Here is a 10998-nt window from a genome sequence, read left to right on the forward strand (position 1 = left end):
TCGCTCCTTAATTTGCTTTAACACTATTTTCTATATATTGCTCTTTCTCTCCTCTTTAATTGTTCATAGAATTTTGTTAGTTTGTGGCAGTGGGTTTCTTTGGCTGAGTGGTTGGGCTTTGGTTTGCCACCGATAAATAGGGGTTTTCAGAAAATTTCTAATTGTGCGTATGGGCCTTTGTTTCTGTTGCTTTTTGGTGTTTTGGCTGCTTTTAGTTCAAGTGAATTCCATGAGGTGAATTTCATGTAAGATGTAGTTGATATTTTCAATAGAAATTGGATGTGCAATTTTTTTTTGATAAACAATTGGATATGCAGTTGACCTCAAGCACTTGCATACCTTTAAATCAGACAATAATGAACTATCATAGCCAGTGAGTGAGATGTAATGAATTGTCTGACCACTGCCATTATTGTTAAGTTTTTCTTCTTTTTTGTGAAAATTCATAGCTGCAAATATTTGAATAATAAATGTTACTAGCTTTCATAGTTTACTTATCAAAAAAAGAAAAGAAGCTTCATGGTGAGATGAAGGAGTTTAGTGGTTCAATTGATACTTTAGTAGAATATATTTTGTTCGGCCACAAACAACCAATTTTTTAGTCTGTTTTTTTTTTGTTTTTTGTGAAAGCACAGTTAATTGGAAGAAATTAGATCTTTCATGTTTAATTCAAGCAGTGTCATATGGATACTTTGATTTGCCTAGAATCAAGAAGCATGAAAAGGATGGAAATGCAAAGAAATTTCAATTACTTTATCTTATTTGTTTGTTGCTAAATTAGAATTTGCTTCATGTTGGAAAATTTACAACCTGAAGAAGTTTTTGAGTATCTTAATTGTACAAGAAAGGATTTGACCTTTGATCTGATCGAGTTCAAGAAAGATTGGATTTGTTTGGATACAACACTTGAGGAGGAAAGGGTTAGTAAAGCAATGTTAAAATGTTATATTCATCCCTTCTTTTTGTTTTGCCATTATTGCTTGCTCAATCTCCCTCATTGATTAGTTCTTATATTCCTTTATCTTGGTCTAGGAAAAGAAAATAGTAAAGCTTTTGGGTTTTATGTGGATTCCTTAAAAATTATGACTCTATGGCTTACTTTTTCTTGATGATTTTGATGTAACTAATGTTGAATATTGTAGTCCTTAATTTTTTTATGCATAAGTCATTAGTCAAAATCGATTCTTTAGTCAAATTGTTTTGAAATTTTTTGAATATACCTAATCTGTGCTGAATAAAAATTCAGATTATCGTGACTTCTTTGGCATTTGGATCTTTCTAATAATGACAACAATATTAACAATGCAGCTAATGCTTAACCCAAAAGTCAACGGAATTATAGTTTTATGTACCGTCAAGGTCTTCTCCGTAGATGAAAAGGTAGTTTTATTTATATCGTTGATGGTTATGTGGTTTGTTTCTGGTGCTAAAAGTTCTTAATTCAATTCCATAATTTTGGGCATGGTTAGTTTTACTTTATGATTTTTAATACTTGGGTTGAATGCCATATAATGTGCTTATTTGCGCATCACATAGATAATAAAGGAAAAGTAAATATTGGGGCTCCGTCACGTGCTTGTAGCATTTGCATGCATATTTCAAAGATGAATTTTTGTGTCTTAGACCCAAATTTGATGTTAGTAAGATCTTAGAAACACAAAATTAATTTGCATTCATATTTTGGAGATGCATTTTTTGTGTCTTAGATCCTAACTTAATATCGCTAAGATTTTAAAAGCATATCATTTAGTTTGAATCTCTATATATGTATTTATGTGCATGTGTGTGTGAGTCACAGTGCTATAGACAAAGAAAGTGTGTGTAGGAATTTCCATTTTGGGTGGAGGATCAATTGGAGCATTTAATTTGGATGATGAGCAATCAAAGGAGAAAGTGAATGCTTCAAATGGAAGCACCAAAACCTTGGGGAGAACATAGAGAAATTACCTTAATGAGTTGCAATGTACTGCACACGAGAATTAAGATGTGAGAAAGTTTCAAGTTATCTACTCAGTACATGATTCAAATATGTGATTATCTTTGGAAGATGGTTTTATGTTTTCTAATTGTTTGATTTGTGTTAATTTACAAGATAAAAATGTACTACTATCATCTTATGTTCAAAATGTAATACCAGCTTTCTAATTATTTGTTCATGAATAATTTATAAACACAGATGTTCTAACTTTGTATTAATTAGCTCGAACCACATTACATGCCCGTGTGTTTCAGATATGTAATGTTTCTTAGTGGCACTTTTATGGATGCTAAAAACATGTTCTATAAGCTTGAATTTACATGTTTCTTAGCAAAAACTACTCAAATAAGAGATAAATCCTAAACCAGTACATCGCACGAGTTAGCGACTAGTACATAATAACATACATAGCATCATATAATAAGATTTAAGGGTACACATCCTAACACATGACTCAATAAAAAGTTGTTCAAACGCAGCTAAAAATACTAAGTTGTTCAAACACAATGAACATCGTCATTCAAACATCACTCAATAAAAAAGCTGTTCAAACGTAGCTAAAAATATTAAGTTGTTCAAACACAACTAACATCGTCATTTAAACATGACTCAATAAAAAATTGTCCAAAAAGAGCTAAAAATACTAAGTTGTTCAAACACATCTAGCATTGTCATTCAAACATGACTTAATCAAAAGCTGTCCAAACACAGCTAAAAATACTAAGTTGTTCAAACACAGCTAAAATACTTAGTTGTTCAAACACAATTGAGATCGTCAGTCAAATATGACTCAATAAAAAATCATTCCACCCCAACCGGATGTAAGGAGCTGTTCATATACAAGCTAAGTATGAAAAAGCTGCTAAAACGCAAGCTAAACATAAGAGTTGTCTCAATGCAACTAACCTTTTCATAGAGAGTTGTCCAAACATAAAAGAGTTGTCCAAACATAAAAGAGTTGCTTAATACAGCTAAAAACAGGAAATCCATAAACCTATCTATCATTGTCAAAGGAGTTTTTTAGTCGCCCAAAACAACAGGCCCAAAGGAATGGTTTAGTTGCCCAAAATAGCAGGCCCAAAAGAGAAATATTGTTCTTGCCTTGCAAGAAAATAAAAAAGAAAGTAGAAAAAATAAAAACATTACTGATTGTCAAGGATAGGGTTTGCAGGGATTACAACAGTGGCCTCCTTCACTCCTTCAGTTACATCTGTGGTTTTCTCCGTCACATTCTCTGCTGTAGCCTCAGAAGGACGATCAGACATAAGCACTTTTTCAACATCCTCAATAGCCAAGCCAGAGAGGTTCAAGCCAGGGTGGTGCTTTGCCATCCACTTCACAAGAAGATCAAAGCCCTCCACGTAGTACTTGCATAGTTCATCAGAGTACTCGTCAGAGTCCTTAAAATGTTGTACCACTATGGCCCCAACATTCTGTAGTTGTAACTCTAGGTCACCAATCTGCTTGTCCTTTAGCTTGCAGAAGTCCTTCTCCACTTGTAGGCTTTTCTCCAGGGTTGCCACGCGCTCCTTGTCATTCTCAGCTTCAGCAGCAAGGATGGCAACCTTATTCTTAAACGTCTCGTTCTCAGCAGATAAACCTCCCTTAGCAGAAATAAAACAAAGGAAAAGAAGAAGTAAAAATGGCCTACAACGCTTACCTATAAAAGCTTCTGAATGTGAGACGACATCACCTCGGTGGACGATTTCACCATCGGAGGACTCAAATTGTCCACAGAAAGTGCCTTGTGGACCTTCAGAGCCGCTGCATCAGCATCGTCCCAGAAAGTAGGAAGGAAAGATTTACCACCTGATTTCTTCTTCTTCCTAACCTCCTCTCCACGAGAGGCAATCATATCCAGTGACAAAGTGGGAGAGGCAGGATGCTTGGTAGGAGGAGGCATCTTCATGGATTCTTTCTTAACAACATCACCAGCTTTCTTCTTGGACAAAAGGCCACTGACGATTCCACACTTGGCCTTCTTTTCTTGAACTTCAGCTAACTTTTGCTTGCTAAACCTAGTCGTCATTCCTAAAAGGACGAAGAAATGGTTAAAAAAAATAAAGAAAAGAAGTACTTACTCTTTTTCACAACTTCCAAGTCTTTCCGAACCTTAGTAGATGATTTTGGACCCAAAAAATGAAGAAATATAGATTGAGGAGAGACGAGCTCGTCAAAGTCCTTGACGTTCTCTAAGTATTCCCTTACTTTTGCCACATGCAGCTGGTACCTCTTCTTTAGATGAGGACATTGGGCAACTGCAAAACAAGAATACAAGCAAGTTACATATCACCATCACCCCTAGGAAAAGGAAAAAACATCTAAAAAGACAAGGAAGATAAACCATACATGGGAACTCCCCAACTACGAAATAATTTAGGGGCTTCATCCAAGTCCTCACCAGGGACGAACTCCCAACCATTTCCAGAGATAAAAAAGAAATTTGGCTTCCAGCTTCAGAGAGACAAGGGATAATCAAGGATTAACCTAGAAGCCTTATCCCATGGCTTAAACTCATGATAGTTAGGGTCCTTAGACTTGCTGAGATGATAAAAATAGAGGAATTCGTCCCTCCTAATGGTATCACCCTCATTGGCAGACATCCATACCACCATGCAAGAAACAAGGATTCGCCAAGAGTTAGGCACCAACTATGCCGAGTAAGATGCAAATAGGAAAAAAGATCCCTAACAAAGGGATGAACAGGGAAACAAAGGACGCTGGTAAAATTGTCCTCACAGAAACAAACCTCATCAGCATATGAGTGACAAGCTCTTTCTTCGTCACTCGGGATCCTAATTTTTATAGAATCAGGGAACTAAAATCTGTCCCTAATCTGTTTCTCGTCCTTCTTAGAGAGAGAACACGAGATGTTCCAGGCCTTGTAAAAACAGAAGGGCCCCCGAGACCACACGATCATCAGACGAGGATAACCCCGTCTCCAAATCACTTAACCTTACCTCGGACATCCTCAACAATCTAGCTACCTCAACAAAATGGGAAACTAAAGGAAACAGGGAAGAAAGAGTAGAAGTATATGGGCAGTCCCTTCCTACGAAAGAACTAATCCCTTCAAGACACTCCCCCTCTACAAACTCAAGTAAACTACCTAAATGAGCAAAAAAGAAGGCTATAGAAGGACAATCAGCTCTAACAGCAGAATAATCTACCATGGAAGAATCAGAAAAGGGGAAGACGCAAGAAGGACTTACCAAGAAACATTGAATAGAGAAAGGAAGCTCGTAGAAATAAACCCTAGAACAGAGAGCTGAATAAGGAAAAACACAGAAGAAAGGAAAGAGGAGGGAAAAATGCAAAACAAGTGGTCAAAACTCACGCAGGAAAATCGAGACATGTTCGCACATCGAACACATTCTTGCCATACACGTGGTGCTCAACCACCCAAGCATCAAATTGTCATAAATGCGTAGCACACAGAATACGAAGCGTTAGACGAATTTGTTCTTATCTTGTCTAAAAGACGAGATAACAAACAAGGGGACAGCTGATGAACCAGAATTTTATGTTCATCAATATACAAAGGTCGTCATTCACCTAGAGAAGACGTTACGCATTTATTACGATCATTGATGACAAAACGTAACTAACGGACCAGCGGTCACAAAATGAGTTGTGGCCTCCAGATAAAGATTCTGTAACGCACTAGTCGTTGAGCATAAATGCAGCACATCATTGCCCATTAATGAGGCATAAAACTATAAAAGATAGGACAAAAGAAACCCAAGGTATGCCCAATTACACACAAATACTCTACAAAATCATCCTTCACTCTCTTTCTCTCTAGAACCTTTCTCCTTTACTGACTTAAGCATTAGAGGCAGTTTGGCTGACGCCACACCAACATGTTATCCTTCCACCTAGTTCATTTTGTAGGTTTCTTATCTACAGAGATGACCCTATTCACAACATCGTCCATTCGTTACGACGAAGAGCTCAATTGTTGATTTTTTGCATCATCAGTATCTAAGGTAATGTTTTGCTTATTGTTGAGTATTCTGTAATGATCATGACATTGAGATGGATAGGTTGTACAATTGTAAATGTCTTGTGGTTTTATTCCCTCCAAAGCATCGTTGGAGTTGCATGGTGTTGGTCTTGATATCTTTAATGAATTAGTTTAGAGGTCCTTCTTTCAAATCTCGAAATGCATGATTTTATGCATTACCTACCACAATCTATTATAAGGCTTGTATGCCTTATGGTAGAATCTTGTAAAAGGGATAATTTCCATAAATGATATGTCACTTGTGGTTCAAAACGATCTCATCACAAGCCATTTCTTTGAACGAAGACATAAAAAAAGTTCAATCCTTCAATTTATAATTTGGTAAAGGTGATGCATTCAAGCATCACCTAGTTACAATCATATTATTGAAGCTCTTCGGTCCTTATTTTTGAAACAAAAAGTATTTTTAGGAATGAGATTTCAGTTTTCTTGTTATCAAAGTACCAAGATTTGTATGGTTATGGATTAACTCTAGTTAATTAATTCAATTAACCAAGTTTGATTTATTAGGTCAAATTATATACAAATTGTGAAGGCACACACAAATCACCAAATAAACTAAAGTGCAAAGAAAAGTGAATTGTCATGGTGATTTGTTGACTAATGGGGAAAATCTCTTGCAAGGCAAAACTAGCCAGGTGATTTTCATGTCACCACTCCCAAGAATCACTAATCAAGAATCAAGCAGTTACAGATACAAGGAATCTTACCACTACTTTACTCCAACCCCCAATTGAACTTGATCTTGTAGAGACTTCTTCCATTTTGCATGGATCTCAGTACGTGACTAACTTCCCAACAACTGAAGTTTGTTGTTGGATGCAAAGTTCTTCACTTTAATATATGTTGAAGATCTGGAAGCACTTGGTTACAAGACCCTAAGGCGCGCAAGAACACAGTAACTTCTCCAAAAGTATATGAGTTCTTTAATTGAGTCTTTATGTTTTTTTATGACTTTAAAATAAAACTTGTGTGCCCTCTAAGAGTTTAGTAAACGAAGCTCTAGTAATCCAAGTCATCATTGGCTAAAATTATCTTCTTAAAATTCTGGATCTGCATAGCTTGATAGATCGAGAAGTTTCAAGCTAGTGTCAAGTTCCTTCATTTAATCTCGATAGATGCTAGTGTCTAACTTGTGTTAAGACTAGTGTCAATGTTCACTATTTCAACTTTTCTCCACTCGTTTCTTGGATCAATCTTCATGCATACAATGCTATCACTGGTTTTGATTACTCAACATACTTCACGATATTTTAAACACATATTAGAACTATCAAATTACAAGTAAATTGCATTTTGTTAAAGGATATGCCAACTGTTAGGATTAGTGCCCTCAAATCCTATTGTATGATGTTATGTATGATATTATGTATGACATTATGTATGACATGATGTATGACTTAATATTGTGATTGATAAAGTTATTTTATTATTATCTAAAATAATGGTAACATGAATATGGGACATTATCATATAGTCCATGAGATGCATTGTATGTGATTTATGTGAAAAGTCACAGAAGATGTAAATCACAAGTTCTTTGTAAACTCAGAATTTATAGTTCATAGTCGATGATGAAATTGGGTATTTCATCTGCGAAGACTATAACGTGTCAACTAAGATGATTTGTCTTGATTATGGAAGTGGAGACTTCTGGTTGATATGTTTTAAGAGTTAAAACATATTGAACAGGACCGCTGTGAGATTTATTTTTTTCCTAATGACTATCAAATGAATAATAAATCTCACGACTTCTATTTGCATGAACTCTTAATCCTAAGAGAATAATGGACCTGATCATGAAGTGTAGGTTGCTTTGATATATCAGGAGTGAGATCTGAAGTGACGGTCAAAATCTCAGTATGTTGGGCAACCACATTTAGTGTTGATGGAACATATATTCTCAAGATGGAATTCATAGTCTCTTGATGGAGATATAAAATATTCCCTTGAGATAAGTTTAATGGTTTCAGTTATTCAGAGAGTTAGGCCTAACCACTTTAGTAAGAAATTACTAAAGTATATATTTATGAAATTGGATTTCATAAATATATAATGAATAACTTTAAAGAATTAAACCGGGTACTCAAGGATAAGATGTAGTAATTTACAAAGTGGCAGTCTATATTTATGACTTTGTGTTACTACGAATATTTTATGAAGGGGTTACGTGTATAATAAAGTCTTGGGATATAATTTATTAATAAGGCCTAGAGTGCAATTATATTTATATAGTGGTATTAAATATAATTAATGGTAACTTTGGACTTGTCAAGAGTTGACGGAAAAGCCCAAGGCCCATTGGAGCTAGTGTCTTATTGGTCCCTTTTGGTCCCACTCCAAGCCACACACTAAAGCCCAATTGGAAAGGTCCAATAGGCCAGCCCAATTAAATAATCAGTTAGTTATAAAGGGAGAAACATACAGAATTTTTATTAGAAGAGATTAGAAAAGAAAAAGAAACGGTGTGTGAGAGAGTGTGAGACACACTTTCATTCTCCCTTTGAAAAACTGATTAAGAGACCACACATCTTGGGCGTAAAGTGGAATTGGAGTGAAGATTAAAAGTGTTCCCAAGTGCTTCTAATCTTTGTTTTGAATTTCTCCACACCAAGGTACGCTATCTTGTTCTTAAATTCTGAAATTTATGTAGTGCACGTTATCAATCATGAATGAAATAGATCCTTGTTTGTTGCTTTCGCTATGTGTTTTGTATGAGATACAAAACCATAATCTTTCCTTCACCAACACATGAAAAATAAGACCCTAACATGATCAATAAGCAGTTTAAAACATTTTTGTTATGTCAACATGTGATTCAATAAACAAAGTAATACCTGAATCAACAAACTACCTCTTGAACCTGTAAATGTTGAAAATAGAGTGTTGATTTAACATTTGTAAGTTTCCCAAAGTTATGAAGCACAGGAAAAAACTTATCTATATTTGCATCAATGGTTGTGATTTTCTTACTAATATGCCTAAAGGAATGGGAAAACTATCTTGCCTCAAATCATTGAGCTTCTTCATTGTTGGCAAGAAAAATGGTTATCAAATAAGTGAGCTGAAAGAACTAAACCTTCGAAACCAGGTGTTAATAAAGGAACTTGATAATGTAAGGAATTTAAAGGAGACCAAAAATGTAAATTTGATTGGGAAACAAAATCTTCGGTTGCTGAGTTTGGTTTGGCAAAGTGACAGTAAACATGAAGATGTTCTTGATGGTCTCCAAACATGAAGATTGGTTGTGCATTTATGATGCTATCATGGATGCAAGATTCACTTCTTTATTTATGATCTCTTTCAAATTTGGCTAGAATATTGTGAAAGATGTGTACATTTGCCATGTCTTGGCAAACTACTATTCCTCAAGGTTATTGCTATAAATGGCATGCACGTCTGTGGGCACAATGGGGGGGGAGTAGTACACCTCGGTTGAGTGGACTGAGGCAGGGAAAAGAAATGGAGTCACCACCTAGGTTAGGTTTAGGAGCCATATATATAGTGCCCTTCGCGGAAAGACTGAACGTACTACTTGAGTATGGGTTCGGAGTTTAGGAACGGCTTGGAAAGGTGCTAGGCATCCAAGACCGCCCGACTCGTGGGTTGGCTTCCACTTATTGTGTCTTGCGTCTTAATCTTGTTAAAGACATATTCAACATTGTCATTCTAGACTCATACACATGCTAACATACTTCTAGAAATCAACATGACATTTCATCCTAAACCCTAACATACATCTACAATCAAACAAATAAAAAGAGAAACAGAGACTTACAAGCATAAAGAGTAACAAGGGAGAGGCATATTACATAAGTGAAATGAAGAAACAAAAGCAGAAGGGGTTGAATTAGGATTTCTGGCATACATAGGGCCTGTGTACGCAGCCCATTTGTATACCTATGCATACTTAGAGTATGCGTGCACATGTAGAAGGTATGCGTATACATACTCACCCTAAACCCTAACCTAGAAACTCAAAAATGCAGAACAGGGTAGAAGTAAAACTACAAATCTAACAACCTAATATGCTTTATATCAAAAGATAAATAAAACCTAAATTAAGCAGGCATATTATGACACAAAAATAAACAGCAGAAATAGAAATAATGATCAAAACAATGAAAAATAAAAGAGAAGTGGTAAGAAACTTTATACCTCAAGACGAAGGCTCCTTGGCTTGATTTTGACCATTCTCCTCAGTCAAATCTATCACAATCAAATACAAAAGTGATTAGTAATCTTAAAAACCCAAGATCAAGGCTAGAAAAGGCCTCAATTAGAAAAATATTGACTTAAGGATGTTTTGTCAAAAACTCCCTCTTTGATTCACTATTTCTAGTGAATATCGTATTTCCCATTAGGAGTTTCTCTGTGTTTTGAAAAGCTACTATGTATGGCTTTATATAGTGAGAAAATATGGGTTTAGAAACGATGTATATTCATTCTAAAATCCTTCTTTCATGTAGAAAAACTTGTCTTTCATAGTTTTTGGAACCTTAACAAGCGTACGCATGCCTGTGTATGCATGCGCATGTATGAAGCATTCGTACGCAGAGCTTGAGCATGCGTGCACATACACGTGTATGCATACGAATGCTCTAGGGTTTTCTTAGTCTTTATTTTTCAAAAATAGCTTACTTTATTTGTGAAAGAGTTATACTTTTCCTAAAACATCTTTTTCAAGTCAATTTCAATCTAATTGGTGGTGCAATGGTGGTGTATTATAGACATGGTCAACCATGTTTTCAAAGACAACTGTGTTCCATTGGTTGGGCTTCGCTATTGCACTTACTACTTTACATGTCGTATTACAAGACAATTTGGTGACCACCAAGGAGCTCTTAGTGATAATGGCATCTTCTATACCTTGGAATTTACTAATAAGGATCTTGGGTAGAATCTGTGAGACTTGGTTGAAGAGGGTGGTGGCTAAGGAAATTTGTTTCCCTCAATTTCTCCATCCTACTTCAGGATACAAAGCTTGGTTTGC

Source organism: Castanea sativa, chromosome 1, assembly GCF_040712315.1.
Source record: "Castanea sativa cultivar Marrone di Chiusa Pesio chromosome 1, ASM4071231v1".
Classification (NCBI taxonomy): domain Eukaryota; kingdom Viridiplantae; phylum Streptophyta; class Magnoliopsida; order Fagales; family Fagaceae; genus Castanea; species Castanea sativa.